The 16,507-nt window shown below is 37.3% G+C and overlaps 1 protein-coding gene and 1 long non-coding RNA gene across 21 annotated transcripts in view; one reads left to right on the forward strand and one right to left on the reverse strand.

Moving 5' to 3' along the window:
* The window catches only part of RAD51B (RAD51 paralog B), an 851,179-nt gene that overhangs the window by 309,999 nt on the left and 524,673 nt on the right, over nt 1–16,507 (forward strand). The window lies entirely within an intron of this gene.
* LOC144330331 (uncharacterized) overlaps nt 1–16,507 on the reverse strand; it is a 43,392-nt gene that overhangs the window by 24,986 nt on the left and 1,899 nt on the right. The gene's annotated exons all lie outside the window — the stretch shown is intronic.

Here is a 16,507-nt window from a genome sequence, read left to right on the forward strand (position 1 = left end):
TATTTTCACCAATATCACATTGTCTTGATTACTGTAGCTTTGTGAATATATGCATGTATTCATTTAAGAGATGAAGTCCCACTATGTGGCTCAGGATAGAGGGCAAGTGGCTATTCATGGGCGTGATCCCACTTCTGATCAGCATGGGAGTTTTGGAGTGGTCCAGTTCCAATCTAGGCCAGTTTATTCCTCCTTAAGCAACCTGGTTGGTTCCCTGCTTTCAGCATATTGATGCTGACCTGAATGTGGATACCCAGTTGGCGTAGCACACAACCCAGAACTCCTGTACTCAAACAATCTTTCTGCTTTAGCCTCCCAATAGCTGGGACTACAAGTGCATGCCACCATGTCTGGCAGATTACTATAGCTTTATAGTAAGTCTTGAAGTTGCAGATTTTTTGTTTTTTGAGACATTTTCACTCTTGTTGTCCATGCTGGAGTGCAATGGTGCAATCTCAGCTCACTGCAACCTCCACCTCCCAGGTTCAAGTGATTCTCCTGCCTCAGCCTCCCTAGTAGTTGGGATTACAGGCATGTGCCACCACACCCGGCTACTTTTGTATTTTTAATAGAGACAGGGTTTCACCATGTTGGTCAGGCTGGTCTCGAACTCCTGACTCAGGTGATCCACACACCTTGGCCTCACAAAGTGTTGGGATTACTGGCGTGAGCCACTGTGCCCGGCCTGAAAACTTTTATTTCTCGAACTTTGCTATTCTTTCTCAGTATTATGTTGGTTATTAGTTTGTTTCCTTTCTACATAAACTTTAGAATTTGTCTATATCTATAAAGTAACTTGTTGGGATTTTTTATTGAGATTGCAACAAATTTATGGATTAAGTTGGGAAGAACTGACTTCTTAACAATATTGAGTCTTCTTATCCATGAACACAGAGTATCTCTCCACTTATTTAGATCTTCTTTGATTTCTTTCATGACAGTTTTATAATTTCCTTACATAGATCTTGTACATATTTTGTTTGGTTTATACCTAAGTATTTCCCTTTTGTTGATGCTAGTCTAAATGGTATTGTGTTTTTAATTTTAAATTCCAATTGCTCATTGCTGGTATATAAATAAGCAGTTGACTTATGTACATTAACGTCATATCTTATTTGTTTTTGGATTAGTGTTTTTATGATTTCATTTACCTCTACTATTATCCTATTAGCTGTGACTCTTTGTGTAGTTATTTTAGTGATGGCTGTAGGATTGACAGTATGTATCTTTAACTCATCACAATCTATCTTGAAGTGATAGTATACCACTTTACATACAGTGTAAGAACCTTACAATAGTCTTAAAGTAGTTGTCATACATTTTACTTACACATAAATATACTTGAGTTATAAATCCCACACTGAGTTTTATTTTAGTAAATTATCTATAAAATATATTTTGATAATAAGAAAATAAATCTAATAAATATATATTACCCAGTGGTTACCATTTCCTGTGATCTTTCCTTTGTATAGACTGATTGACTGAATGAGATTTACCTGAAGAATTTGCTCTATCAGTTCTTGTAATGTAGATCTTCTTGTGATGAATTATTTTAGCTTTTGTTTATCTGAGAGGTCTTTATTTTACCTTTGTTTTTGAAAGATATCTTTGTTGGGTATAGAATTCTGAGTTGATAGATTTTTTTTTTCTTTTAGCTTTTTGTAGTTATTGCTTTATTGTATTTTGGCTTTTATTGTTTCTGACTAGAAACTGTGATTATCCTTATCTTTCTTCCTCTGCATATGTATATAATTTCTTTTATTTTAATCTTGTTGTTTTTGAGATTTTCTTTTCTCTTCAATTTTGAGTAATTGATTCTGATGTGCCTTTGTGTCATTTTCTTTGCTTTTTATGCTTGGAGTTTTCTTGAGCTTTTTTTGATATATTTGTTTAGCGTTTTCATCAAATTTGGAAAAATCTTGGCCACTATGTTTTCAAATATTTTTCTTCTTTGTCTACCTTCTTGTCTTTGGGGTCTCTTACTACACATATATTAAGCTAATTGAAATTGTCCCACAGCTCACTGATGTCCCACAGGTCCATTCATTTTTGTTGGTTTTTTATGTGTGTGTGTTTCAGTTTGCATAGTTTCTATTGTTATGCCTTCAAGTTCTCTAATCATTTCTTTTGCAATGGTTGATCTACCATTAATTCTATCCAGTGTATTTTTCACCTCAGACATTGTAGTGTTTACCACTAGAAATTTGATTTGGGTATTTTTAGTATTTCTATCGACTTTTCAAACATGGACTATAGTTATAAAGACTTTTTATTTATTTATTTATTTTTTGAGGCGGAGTTTCACTCTTGTTGCCCAGGCTGGAGTGCAATGGCATGATCTCGGCTCATCACAACCTCCACCTTCTGGGTTCAAGTGATTCTCCTGCCCCAGCCTCCTGAGTAGCTGGGATTATAGGCATGCACCACCATGCGCGGCTAATTTTTTGGATTTTTAGTAGAGAGGGGGTTTCTCCATGTTGGTCAGGCTGGTCTCGAACTTCAGACTTCAGGTGATCCACCCGCCTTGGCCTCCCAAAGTGCTGGGATTACAGGAGTGAACCACTGTGCCCAGCCATAAAGACTATTTTAATGTTCTTGTGTTATGTAGCTTTGAAATGATTCCAGACACATAATTTGCTGCATGAGTGATAAAAGTTTTGCTGTGGTAAGAACACAGAGTATAATCTTCCTCCCCATGGAAATATTATATCATACCTTATCAGACCACATATATGAACTCATATATGAGTAGTTGTCCTCAGCTACTGGACTCTAAAACACATACAAACCCAAGATTTTGACAGATATGTTGAGAGCATAGGCTGCGGCAGGGCTACTCTGTTAGCCTTTGAGCTATTCTCTTGAGCCTGGCCAGCCAACACCAGCACCACTTGCTAGTGCTGAGGGACTTTTCATGTTGTTGTGGATCCCCATTGTGTTGGTCAAACCATCACTCCCTGGAATCTCTTGTAAAAAGATATGCCTCAAATGTTGTTTTTTGTTTGTTTTTGCTTTTTTAACTTACCAAACTGGTAATTGTTTTAACTTTTATTTTAGGTTCAGGGTACATGTACAGGTTTGTTATACATGGAAATTCGTGTCACGGGGTTGGTTGTACAGATTATTTCATCACCCAGGTACTAAGCCTAGTACCCAATCTTTTTTTTTTTTTTTCCAGCTTTTCCCTCCTCCCACCCTCCTCCTTTAAGTAGGCTCCAGTGTCTGTCATTGTCCTCTTTGTCCATCAGTTTCCATCATTTAGCTCCTACTGCAAAGTGAGAACATGTGGTTTGATTTTCTTTTTCTGTGTTAGTTCGCTAAGGATAATGGCCTCCAGCTCCATCCATGGTCTCACGAAAGATATGAGTTGATTCCTTTTTATGTCTGTATAGTATTCCATAGTGTATATATACCACATTTTCTTTTTCCAGTCTGCCATTTATGAGCATTTAGGTTGATTCCATGTCTTTGCTATTATGAATAGTGCTGCAATGAACATACATGTGCTATGTCTTTATGGTAGAATGATTTATATTCCTTTGGGTATATAGCCAGTAGTAGTATTGCTGGGTCAATATCTTTAAGTGTTACTGTGCCACTTTATGTATAAGAACCTTACAATAATCTTATAGTACTTGTCATACATTTTACTTACACATAAATATACATTAGTTACAAATCCCACACTCAATTTTGTTTTAGTCAATTATCTGTAAAATATATTTTGATAATAAGAAAATAAATATAACAAATAAATTTGAATTATCCAGTGGTTATCCTTTCCAGTGATCTTTCCTATGTACACATTGATTTACTGAATGATAGTGCTATTTTTAGCTCTTTGAGGAATTTGCACACTGCTTTCCACAGTGATTGAACTAATTTACATTCCCACCAGCAGTGTATAAGTGTTCCCTGTTCTTCTCAACCTCTCCAGCATCTGTTATTTTTGACTTTATAATAATAGCCATTCTGACTGGTGTGAAATATTATCTCATTGTGGTTTTGATTTGCATTTCTCTAATGATCAGCGATATTGAGCTTTTTTCACATGTATGTTGGCCATATATATGTCTTTTTTTGAAAAGTGTCTATTCATGTCCTTTTTAATGGTGTTATTTTTTTCTTGTAAATTCATTTACATTTCTTATATATGCTGGATATTAGACATTTGTCAGATGCATAGTTTTATGCCTCAAACTTTGACTAGACTTTGCATTCATGAAGGCCTACTTCCACCCTAATTGGGCAACTAGACTTTAATAATTAGACTCTAAATAAAATGGAAATTCACACACTGTGAGGTGAGTGTATCTCATTTATTGAGTGTATTCCCCAAGAAGGTTGTTCTAATTATTCTCCACCTGTTTAAGCGTTGTGGGGAGAAAAAGAATCTCTTTGTTAGTAAGCCATGTGATCCATGAGTCATATTTTAATCATCCTCTCCTTTTTTTTTTTTTTTTGAGATGGCGTCTCACTCTGTTGCCCAGGCTGGAGTGCAGTGTCACAGTCTCGGCTCACTGCAAGCTCCACCTCCCGGGTTCATGCCATTCTCCTGCCTCAGCATCCCGAGTAGGTGGGACTACAGGCGCCCGCCACCATGCCCAACTAATTTTTTGTATTTTTAGTAGAGATGGTGTTTCACCGTGTTAGCCAGGATGGTCTCGATCTCATGACCTCATGATATGCCTGCCTCGGCCTCCCAAAGTGCTGGAATTACAGGCATGAGCCACTGCACCCAGCAATCATCTTCTTATTTTAACTATACAAAGCATCTTGTCTGCTTATTCTAGTATCTGTGTCAGTTCTGAGTTAATTTCAATTGGTTGATTTTTCTCCTCACTACGAGTCGTATTTTCTTGCTTCTTTTGCATGCCTGGTTGTCTTTGATTAGATACCAGACCTTGTGAATTTAACCTTTTTGGGTGCTAGATATTTGTATTCCTATAAATTTTAAACTTTGTTTTGGGATGCAGTTAAGTTACTTGGAAACACATCCTTTTGGATCTTGCTTTCAGAATTTGTTTAGGCAGAACCATTTAATTTAAAGCTAATCATTCCCCACCATTAAGGCAAGACCCTTCTGTGTATTCTACCCAATGCTTCATGCATTATGAAGTTTTCCATTCTTATTGGTAAAAAAAGGCATTATTCTTGGTTCTGTATGAGTGCCAGGCACTCTACCATCTACTCCTCTCAGATCATTCTTTCTCTAGCCTCAGGTAGTTTCCTTACATGCATGCACTAATCAGTACTCTGATGAATATTTGAGGGGGACCCTCTACGATCTCTTCTGTGAACTTTAGCTGTCTTTTCTCTGGATTTTCAGCTCCTTCTCCTCACTTCAGGGAGCCCGTTGGATTCCACCTGTGTTCCCTCTTCATGCAGTACAACATAGAAATTCTCTTAAGGTAGTGGCCTGAGGAGATTGTAGAACTTTCCCTTTTTCCCCCCCATCTCTTGCCAGATGTCCAGTGTCTTAAAAAAAAGGTTGTTCCATGTGTTTTGTTTCTTGAAAAGTATTGTTGGTTGTTTTAGGTGGTAGGGTAAATCTGGTGCCTGTTACTTCATCTTTGTCAAAAGCAAAAGTGCTTAGAGATCTTCCTTTAAGTTTAGAAATGACCAATCACAAAACAGGGAATCTCTACTTGAAAGATCCATGATATTTCGTCATAGAGAGGTAGGAAAGAGAATTAATCTCAGAACTACCATTATCTAGTCTTCCTCCCACTCATATTCTTCACAAACATTTGTATAACACAATTTTTTGTACCACTGTTGACCATGTCAGTGGGTAGATTACTGTGTTTTAGAAAGACATGCATAAGCTACTCGAATGATAAGTTTTATTGAACATGTTATATAAAAGGAAATTATGCGAGGGGAGCTGGGTTGGTATCATAGTATAGTAATATTTCTTTATAGTGGTAAAATTGGTATGAGATTTTTGTTTTTACTTGTTTTGCTTTGTTATTTGGGCTTCACTGGGAACCAAGTGATTTTTGGCAAGAGAAGAAGCACAAAAAATACAGAAAACTCTCTTCTTATGGTTCCTATAATGGCAACCAAGTCAATAAATGGTTGCAAAATTCAACTAGATTGCGATAGGGTAGTTACTGCAACTGCTTTATCCTTTTTTAAATAGTCAGTTGGAAAAGTAGAAAAGTTCATGGGTAAAGAGCAGTAGCTAGGATGCAAATGTGAATCCAGGATGCAATATACAAAGGTTTTTGCAGTTTTCAGCAACTGTGAATTTCTGATTGACGAGGCCCCTCAGAGCAGAAAGAGACCCTCTGTCTATGTGTGAGATTAGTAACACACAGAGACATGGTGTTCATCTGCCCAGTTTATGTGGCTAATTAGCATTTAGAGTTTCTTCAACAGAAGCTAGTGAAGTAAGAACTAGATAATATCTTGGAAGATCTTTTTGTTTCTTCTGTCTTGCACTTCGAAGAGGGGCTCAGACTGTTGAATTGGAATAGAGCAATTAAACAGACTGTAAAATGAAGTCCTGACATGCTGGTTGCTTTGCCTGCTCTGTCAGAGCAGCACTTGTTCCAGGGAGAGGGAATACTAGTTTCGTTTATTTATTTGTTTCCAGACAATTTCCTGCCATCACTTTGTGTGTGTGTGTGTGAGCCAAGGGTTTGAGGTTGATAATGTTGACAGAGTCCTTGCAGAAAGGAAGTTCATCTCCACAGGGAAAAGCTTTGTATTTCAAGTTTTAAAATTCCAAAATATGGCCGGGCACGGTGGCTCACGCCTGTAATCCCAGCACTTTGGGAGGCTGAGGCGGGCGGATCACAAGGTCAGGAGATCGAGACTATCCGGGCTAACATGGTGAAGCCCTATCTCTACTAAAAGTACAAAAACTTAGTTGAGCATGGTGGTAGGTGCCTGTAGTCCCAGCTACTCGGGAGGCTGAGGCAGGAGAATGGTGTGAACCCGGGAGGTGGAGCTTGCAGTGAGCCAAGACTGTGTCGCTGCACTCCAGCCTGGGCGATAGAGCAAGACTCCGTCTCAAAAAAAAAAAAAAAAGAAAAATCCAAAATAGTTTGCTATAACATTGTTATTCTAGTTTTTTATGCCTTTTTGTGTGGATGGTTGGTTTCCCCTTTATCTAGTTACCAGCTTTTAGGGGAATCCCTTTTTAAGTCAAGAAAGCACTTTAGAAAACTTCTGTCTCTCTCTCTGCTTTTATGAAACTGACAGTAGCATATCTTGCTATTATTGGGTCTTAGTTTGGAATTAAGTTGTGCATGCTGTATGCCCAGAAGGCTCAGTGTTTAAAAAATTTCTATGTTTATTCATATTTAACTTCATTCTAATGGGGTCATGCACACTGTGATATTTATTCATGAAATATTTAGGAAAATATGTTTGAACTGTAATGAATTATGATGATTTTATTTTCCTTTTATTAATGATAATACACCCGACACTATTCTTGAAAGTTTGAAAACAGAAACCTTGGTACATTTTTTTTCTTTTGGCAGAATTTTGAACTTTTTTACATAAAAATGTAAACCTTTGTTTGGTATTATGAGTCACCTGGTTCCATAGCATCTCTTTGATTTAAAGAGGATATCATCCATTTAAAAAGGACTCACAGCCAGGCATGGTGCCTCATGCCTATAATCCCATCATTTTGGGAGGCTGAGGTAGGCAGATTGCTTGAGCTCAGGAGTTTGAGACCAGCCTGAGCAACATGGCGAAACCCTGTCTCTACAAAAAATACAAAAATTAGCCAGGTGTGGTGGCATGCACCTGTGGTCCAAGCTACCTGGGAGACTGAGGTGGGAAGACTGCTTGAGCCTGGGTGGTTGAGTCAGCAGTGAACCATGATTATACCATTGCACTCCAGCCTGGGTGATAGAGCAAGACCCTATCTCAAAAACAAAATAAACAAAAGGAACTTACTTTTGGGATTTGGAGAACTAGAAAATATTATTATTCATATTAACTGACACCCATAAAAGAGTGCTATTAAAAGTTCACTTAATACAAGGGCTTCCTTTTCTCTGCTTTGGATTTAAACAGGTTTTCTGTAAGCTAATCAGTAGAGAGATGATTAGCATACTTAAGCATGTTGTATGAAAGGGATGACATTGTGAAAGATGGGAATACTATACAGAAGTAATAAAAGGTATGGAATTAGGTAGTGTAAGAATTTCAGAACTAAAATAGTCTTAGAAATCATTTGGAACATGGATTTCTTTTGATAGAAAATTTCTGTCCTGCAGTATATCAGCCTCGCCCAGCAGAGCTGGTTAGTGCAAATAGAAGAATCTAGGTTGCTTAACTACCAGTTCACTGTCCTTTCTATTATATTGTAATTCTGTTTTCTGTCTTATTTTAGAAGCAGCAACCCACATGAGCTCTGTATCCTGAATAAAAACAATAATAATGGCAATAACAAACTATTATTTTTATTTTTAAAATGACTTAAACCTATTTGTTTTTATTTATTTGGTTTGTTTGTTTATTTATGTGTAGTTTGTCAGAAAGCCATAGGAGTCAGGCGCTGGGTAGCTTATGGCCGTTAGTATTATTTTCAGAGTCAGAGAGAAATCATTGGAGAAGAATCCCCTTCTAATATAAACTTTTAAACTATTCATTTGAGCGTTTAGGAAGCTGGGATCTCTGCTGTGATAATCCTAGAAGACGTTGCTCAAGCCACAGCTGGCTATTATTGAGACTATGGAAAGAGAAAGAGCTTTTGCCCTGATTTATCCTTAAAACGAATAATAGGCCAATTCAGGGAGACCTAGCTCATGGCAGACTATTCTCACCACACCCTTCACCCAGCCCTTTTTTTTCTTCTCCCATCCCAAGCCACCATCCCAACCTGCCTTGACTGAACTCAGTGAACAGGAACCATTGTATGAATCGGAAGGAAAATGTCTTAAATATATGAAGTTATGAGTTGGTAAATGCTGTAAAAATATTCTGTAACTTAGTTGGAAGTTGCATCATCCATGCCTGTGGCACTATGGACTGGACCCAAATGGTATAATTCTTCAGTGTAACACTGAAGTAATTTTTGCATCTGCCAAGTATGGTTTAGATTTCAAACCTATGAAATGCCAAACTGTAATTGTTCAAATCTAGTGAAACACAGGTGTGTTTAATTTCCTTCCTTTACTTTTTGCTGTCTTTAGGTAAGCTGAACCAACTAAAGAGTGGCCTTATGTGAATCTACAAGGTGAACTTTAACGATACTCAGTTAATATACTTCAGTACCTACATGTTATATAACACTGCTCTATATAGCACTTTTAAATGTATAAAACTTTTTGATGGAGGATAAGTCCATTTCATTTAGAAAAAACAATTGTTTTCAACCACATATGTTATAGTAGGAGTAGAAGTGGCATATCGTAATGAAAGAACATGGGAAGTCAGAAAACCTAGATTTATTTTTGCCTCTCCTATTGATTCTTCATTTCATCCGGCCTGAACAATTTCCTTTTTCTTTAATTTCCATATCTGCTGAAGGTGAATAATAATACTTTCATTGGCCACATAGAGGTGCTGGGAGAATGAAAGATAAATTCTCCCAAAGCACTTTGAACTGCTTAGAAGAAAGACTTATTTAAACAAAAGTTGATTCTATTTTCTATCTTGTTATTTCTTACATGCAGACACCACAGTAAGTGTTGGAAGAGCCTCAACAGATTTGGTTTTTTTTTTTTTTTTTGCAGCTTTTATTGTAGGTGAGAAGGTTAATATAGTCGCCTTCATTTTATGAACAGGGAAACTAATGCCCCCAAAAGGTTTGTTTTGGGGCTTAAAATGAGTAGCCTTTTATGAGAATAGGGGAAATTGGTGGGTGTATAGATGTAATAACATCGGCCATGAGTTGATAATTATTAAAGCTGGTAATGGGTATGTCTGTTTACGGGGGATGTTATCATGAATGCTATCATATCTACCTTGTCTTTGTTTGAAATTTTGTATAAAAAAGTTTTAAAAAATTGATTAAAAGTAGCTCGTTTTCATTTGCAAGTTTCTTTCAAAAATGCTACTGAGGCCTGTCGCAGTGGCTCACGCCTGTAGTCCAAGCACTTTGGGAGGCCGAGGTGGGTGGATCATGAGGTCAGGAGTTCGAGACCAGCCTGACCAACATGGTGAAACCCCGTCTCTACTAAAAATACAAAAATTAGTTAGCCAGCCGTGATGGCGCGTGCCTGTAGTCCCAGCTACTCGGGAGGCTGAGGCAGGAGAATAGCTTGAACATGGAAGGCAGAGGTTGCAATGAGCTGAGATCACGCTACTGCACTCCAGCCTGGAGCACCAAAAAAAAAAAAAAAAATGCTATTGAGTCTACCTCTCAGGCACGGAGAATTCTTTACTTCTTAGGGTTCAGCTTAAAAAAAAACAAAAAACAAAAAACAAAGTATATGCTTGGACCCTGAACACAGACATTTTAGTTTTTCATACTCAGTTTTTACATTCTATTTCCAATGCTTTCTAACCATTCGCTACTTTTAACATATTATGCTATTTCTTTAGAGTTAATATATTACATTTTTTTCTTATTCCTGTTCCAGATATTTGTCACGTGCTTTGTCATTGTCAATTTTAGATTTTCATTTTCCTATTTTTGGGAATTATAAGCAGTCAGTTATTAACCCAATTACTTTATACTTCAATGGGCTTGTCAGTGGGTAGCCATGTGAATTATTTCAGCTGTTAGAGACACAGATCAACCTGCTACCCTGTACCCACAACAGAAAGCTGCTGACTTCCCCATTGCAGGAACTTACAATCAAATGGCATTTGAAACATGTGAGAACACTCCTATTATTAAAAAAAATCACCCTCAACCTGGGTTATTTTCACTGATAGACTTGCATGGTTAAAGCTTGTTATTTCATAAACTCCCAGATGACGCAAATGCTGTGAAATGCAACATACTCACTGTTATTTGTTTTTAGACATCAAAAGAAATCCAGTTTACAATGGAATCATATAACTTTAGAGCTAAGAAAGATCTTAATAATCATCTGGTATAGACCTTTCCATTTATTTATGCCAGAACCTAAAATTAGAAAGGCCAAGTAATTTGCTCAGTGTTACATACCTTAGTATGACAGAGCTGGAACTTGAACCTGACTTCCCTAGCTTTCAATTCAGACTTCTTAACTAGGTTGCCACTCAAGTGCATTCAGGTCTTTGATGCTATTTGTGAACACTAAATACGTCTCTGCTGCTTACAACTTACAAATCTTACTCTATTTTGCAACGCCCTGCCAAGTCATATTGGAGCCTGAGGCAAAATGAAAGACCAATGACGCTGATCCTGTCTTTATTTAAAATTCTGATATTTTCTTCATTATGGATTTGTGGGATTAATTTTGATTTTTTAAAATATTGCATTAAAATATATTTTGACTACTGAGTTTTTTAGTAGCTCCTAAAATTTTGCATTTGAAGTGGGTGCCTCGCTTGATTCACCCTAGTCCCAACCCTATTATTTTTGCTTTAATCTATTTACTCTAGAAATCCCTTTTTCAGCCTTCTGGCAATAAAATAAAATCAACCTATGGAACCTTTACAAGCAAACCCATATTACTGGCCACTTACAAACAATGGTGGCAAACAAAACAAACCAGGATCTGCAAGTGCTATTCATTGGCTTGATTGTTGGTAACATTACATAGTAATTACATAGTAATTTTTGGCTCCATGAATTTAAACTCTCTTGGAATGTCTAGCAGTTTATTGAAAAGAGCTCAAAGCCAAGATGTGAGTTCTTTTGTTTGATCCTTCACAGTATTGTGTTTTAGGCTCTTGGATCATTGTGTTTGTTTTGATTTCTGTAAATTGGGACTCAAGGGAAGGAAGCTCTTTATAGGCCTATTATTTTCATTTTACTTGGTCCTCTCAACACCTGTTTGAGATAGGTATTTTATAGGCTAGAACTAAAACCCAACTCACACTGACTTAAGTTAAAAGAGAATTCACTAACTAACATAATTGAAAAACATAATTGAAAATTGAAAAGGAGTAGGTATGACTTCAGGTATTACACGTCATTTTGTCAGGGCTTTCTCTGTCTTGTTTTCTATGGGTTGGCTTTATTATTATTCAGGTTTTTCCTACGTAGTAGCACCAGGCGTATACTCTACTAGCTTAGCAACCTTAGTAGAAAGGGAATGAATCTTTTCTGATTGCTTGAGCCAGAGTCTCAGAATTGAGTATAATTGGCCAGCATAGGTCACATGCACATCCCTGCACTAGGCGTTAAGGCCTGGGGAATGCAATTAAATCACTAGCTGAACCTGGGTCATGTGCTCAACCCTGGGTCAGTGACTGGATTGAGAGTAGAAGAGATCTGTTTCCTCTAAAGGAAGAGATGATTTTTTAACTCTTTTCCCCCCAGAAGGGATTCTGGACAGGCAGAGACAAATGTCAAGTAAAATGTTACCATTCTCACTTCCTTTATGAGGTAGTTAAGGCTTAATTAAGTGAATTTTACGAGGCTACATAGCTAATGAGTGATAGGGTCTTAACTTTGACCCAAATCTGCCTAAATCTAAAGCCCATTCTCTTTTCTCCACACCTTGTATCCCTCGAACACCATGCTCCTTCCTTCTTCTCCTTAATGTGAAACCATGATGATTGCCATCACTTTACAGCAGTATTCTTCAAAAATGAGTGATTTTGCCCCCAGAGGAAATTTGGTAATTTCTGGAGACATTTTTTTGTCACAACTGTGCACAGAGGTGAGTGTGGTGCTACTGCATAGAGGCTAGGATGCCTATACATCGTATAGTGCATAGAACAATTCCCGAGAACAAAGAATTACCCAGCCTAAAATGTCGGTAGTGGTAAGGTTAAGAAACCCTGCTTTTTAGGTTCAATTTCTAGGCTATTACTATTAACATTAGTTTTGAGAGAAATAAGTAATAGCGAGCAGGATTGAAATAAACATGTAGGTATAATTAAGTTGTCTCTTAATTCAGGGAAACTTCCTTTAATTTCCATAGCAGCTAACTTTAGAATATTGAATTATCTTGGTGAGTGGGTAAATTGCAATAGAACGTAAATTCCTTTCTAAAATACTGTTTTATGCAAATTTAAGCTAACTTCCCAGACATAATTTTTCATTCTAAAATAAATCCTATAATTTTTTTCTTAAAATATAATCTAAGGATATTTTAAATTGATTACTGAATGCTTTTAAAGGAAATACATAAGTTTATCTCAAATGCCTTTTAATATTTCATATATTCTGTTCCAGGGGAAATAATTATTTTTTAAAATCTGAGCTGCCGGGCATGGTGGTTTACGCCTGTAATCCCAGCACTTTGGGAGGTGGAGGCAAGCGGATAATGAGGTCAGGAGATCGAGACCATCCTGGCTGACATGGTGAAATACCATCTCTACTAAAAATATAAAAAATTAGCCGGGCGTGGTGGCGGGTGCCTGTAGTCCCAACTACTCAGAAGACTGAGGCAGGAGAGTGGCATGAATCTGGGAGGCGGAGGTTGCCGTGAGCCGAGATTGTGCCACTGCACTCCAACCTGGGGGACAGAGCAAGAATCCATCGTGCAAAAAAACAAAAAAAACAAAAAAAACAAAAAAAACTGAGCCAAAGCATTTCTAAAACTTTGTTTGATAATAAGAGATTTAATGTACTAAAAAGCATACAGAAATTTTCTTCCTGTAAGCAAGTATTTTGTGAAAGAATAATGAAAGCAGAAGAATACATTAAATGAATTATAGCTGCTAGTTATTGGGTTTCACCCTTCAGAGAAATCAACCTTCTTGTTAAATGACATGAAAATAGTTTGTACTGTCTGACTCCTTGAGACTTGCAAGTCGTTTCTGAATTGTGCATATCTGAATGAATCCAAGGAAAGCTGTGCTTCTGTATTCAAACCACAGACAATATTCTAGTAGAAGAGCTGAATGAGTAGAGTGATACTACAGATGGCTTTCATATAAGAAATCTTTTACAATCCAGCAAGTCAAATTTATTGTTGGAGTTGGAAGATTTGGGGCTTAGCATTTTCTCTTTTTGCCAGTTTTATACAAATAATTCTTCTTATTTTCCAAATTCTCATGACTATGTGCAGCATGGAATTACAAGTCCATTCCTTTCTCTGGTTCTTTTTAACATTATCAGACCCAACCCAGATCAATGAACATTCCTCTGATTTCAACTGAATAATTCCAACTTGCTTTGATATCTCACATGGATGACTTTCTTCCTTCTTATCTCTCCTATTCCCCGATGGTCCTCCAGCTCATGCCTGTCATGCCCATTTTTTTTGACCTCGCTTCTTTACCTCATCTCAGGAATACTCATTGCTTTTTCTATTTCTTCTATTTTTCTTTGGCCTCTCTTTCCTCTCCCGTATTAAATTTCCTCCTTGGCTATAATGCCTACCTTCTTCTGTATCCCAAGCCCTATTTACTGGCTCTATATCCTTAGACTTACTTGTTTCTTAATTCATATCCTCATCTACTAAGGTGTGTAATGGCCACCCACCTAGCATATTTTAGTAAGGCATGTGTGTACAGACAGGTCACCTATTCATTGTTAATATAATTCAATTTGCAGTTTCCTTGGAAATAAGGCAGTTGCTGATCTTCAGATCACCCAAGTTCTTACTCATTGGAATGCAGGTTCCTTTGTCACATTAGGAAGGACAGTAATATTTATGAAAAAGTTAGAAAAATACTGTAATAAATGGTGCTGGGTTAATTAATATATTATTAATATAGTCCTACTATTTTTCTTGAAAAATGTTCTTGAAGATTTGAAATTTCTTATGTTTACAGATATGTTGCTGGTGCCATCAGGAGTTCATTCCTCTTTACTGCTTTGTGATAGGGTTTGGTATTCCCAATTTTACAGAGCAGAGATGAGAGGTCTCTTGACTAAACAAGTGACTTATCTAGAATTTCACAGGAAAGTAATTATAGAGCCCTTGAATTTCCTGTCTCTTACTTCTATGATATAAATACAAAACAATTTGCTTTGCATTGCTTATTTATATAAATGCCTCAGAGCATTTCCTTTCCTTTAATAAAATCATAAGGACTATCACCTGGTAATGAAATTGTTAGGATAGAAGAGAAATGAACTAGGAACAGTGTACCTGAATTTGATTATCGCCTTTTCAACTGTCTAATAATGGGGGCTGTGGGCTCATAGGCTCTCCTTCTGAATTGTGAAAACTATACTTGTTTTATCCTACATTGATGAAGTTCCCTGAAGTCCTTAAAAAACAAACAAGATTTGGCCAGGCGCGGTGGCTCACGCCTGTAATCCCACCACTTTGGGAGGCTCAGGTGGGCGGATCACAAGGTCAGGAGATCAAGACCATCCTGGCTAACATGGTGAAACCCCGTCTCTACTAACAATACAAAAAATTAGCCGGGCGTAGTGGCGGGCGCCTGTAGTCCCAGCTACTCAGGAGTCTGAGGCAGGAGAATGGCGTGAACCCAGGAGGCAGAGCTTGCAGTGAGCCGAGATGGCACCACTGCACTTCAGCCTGGGCAACAGAGTGAGACTCCGTCTCATAAATAAATAAATAAATAAATAAAACAAGATTTAAAGTGCAAAATGTTATTGTTAAGTTAAAATGACCCTTGTGTGTTTGCAAAGCTCTGAGGGTTTTCTGGGGCCAGTGATCCCCTTGGTGAGCACTGGGGAGTGTGGTGGGAACCAGCCATGTTTTGGTGATTTCTTTTAAATTTCTAAAACTGTTTTTCTGTTGGGTTGAAGTGGGGAAACTTCTTTTGGAACCGCTTTTGGTGTTGCTCTGAGTGTGTTTGGGAGTGCATTCCAATAGTTTGTGGGGGGATGTTAGCTGTTCAGGAAAAATAACCCTTACCAAAGGTAATGGTTCCCACTAGCATTTTCAGTAACATGTACCAGATGTGGGTAGTTAATTATTCTCAGATCTGATAAATACCTGCCAGCCAAGCCTAATTTTATTTTCAGTAAACAGTGGCCAAAGGTCCTAGCTGTTCATTTGATAGGATGGGCCTGTTTGCACTTATCTATTAATAAAAGCACAACACTCCTTTAGTTTTCCTTTCCCAGGGCCAGATAAAACATTTTAGACACTCACGTATTTGTCTTAGTAAATCAGACAGAGTAAACAAATCTGGTAGATTAACTTGGTAAATAGAGTGTGGTTAAGTGTTACCTTTGGAGTTGAACTCAATGCCATATAAATAGCATTAATCGCATGGTATTTTCAATAATCTTTATGGAGTAAAACAGAGGGTTGTTTTTTTCTTTCAACCAACAGGGACTTAAGTATATTTCTTAAGTACTTTCAGATGTCCTTCTGTACAGAGATTTTAAAATCACTTTAAAATGAAATTTATTCTTTTGTCCCATTTGTAACTTCTTGGGAACTTTGTACTAGTTAACATTATGTTTAAAAACCTGGAAACCTCTATGATTCATCTCAGAAGAAAAACAGGACTACATAGTGGCATGCGAGCTTTGCCAGACAGAGATAATGGCCATCTA

This window comes from Macaca mulatta, chromosome 7 (assembly GCF_049350105.2).
Source record: "Macaca mulatta isolate MMU2019108-1 chromosome 7, T2T-MMU8v2.0, whole genome shotgun sequence".
NCBI lineage: Eukaryota > Metazoa > Chordata > Mammalia > Primates > Cercopithecidae > Macaca > Macaca mulatta.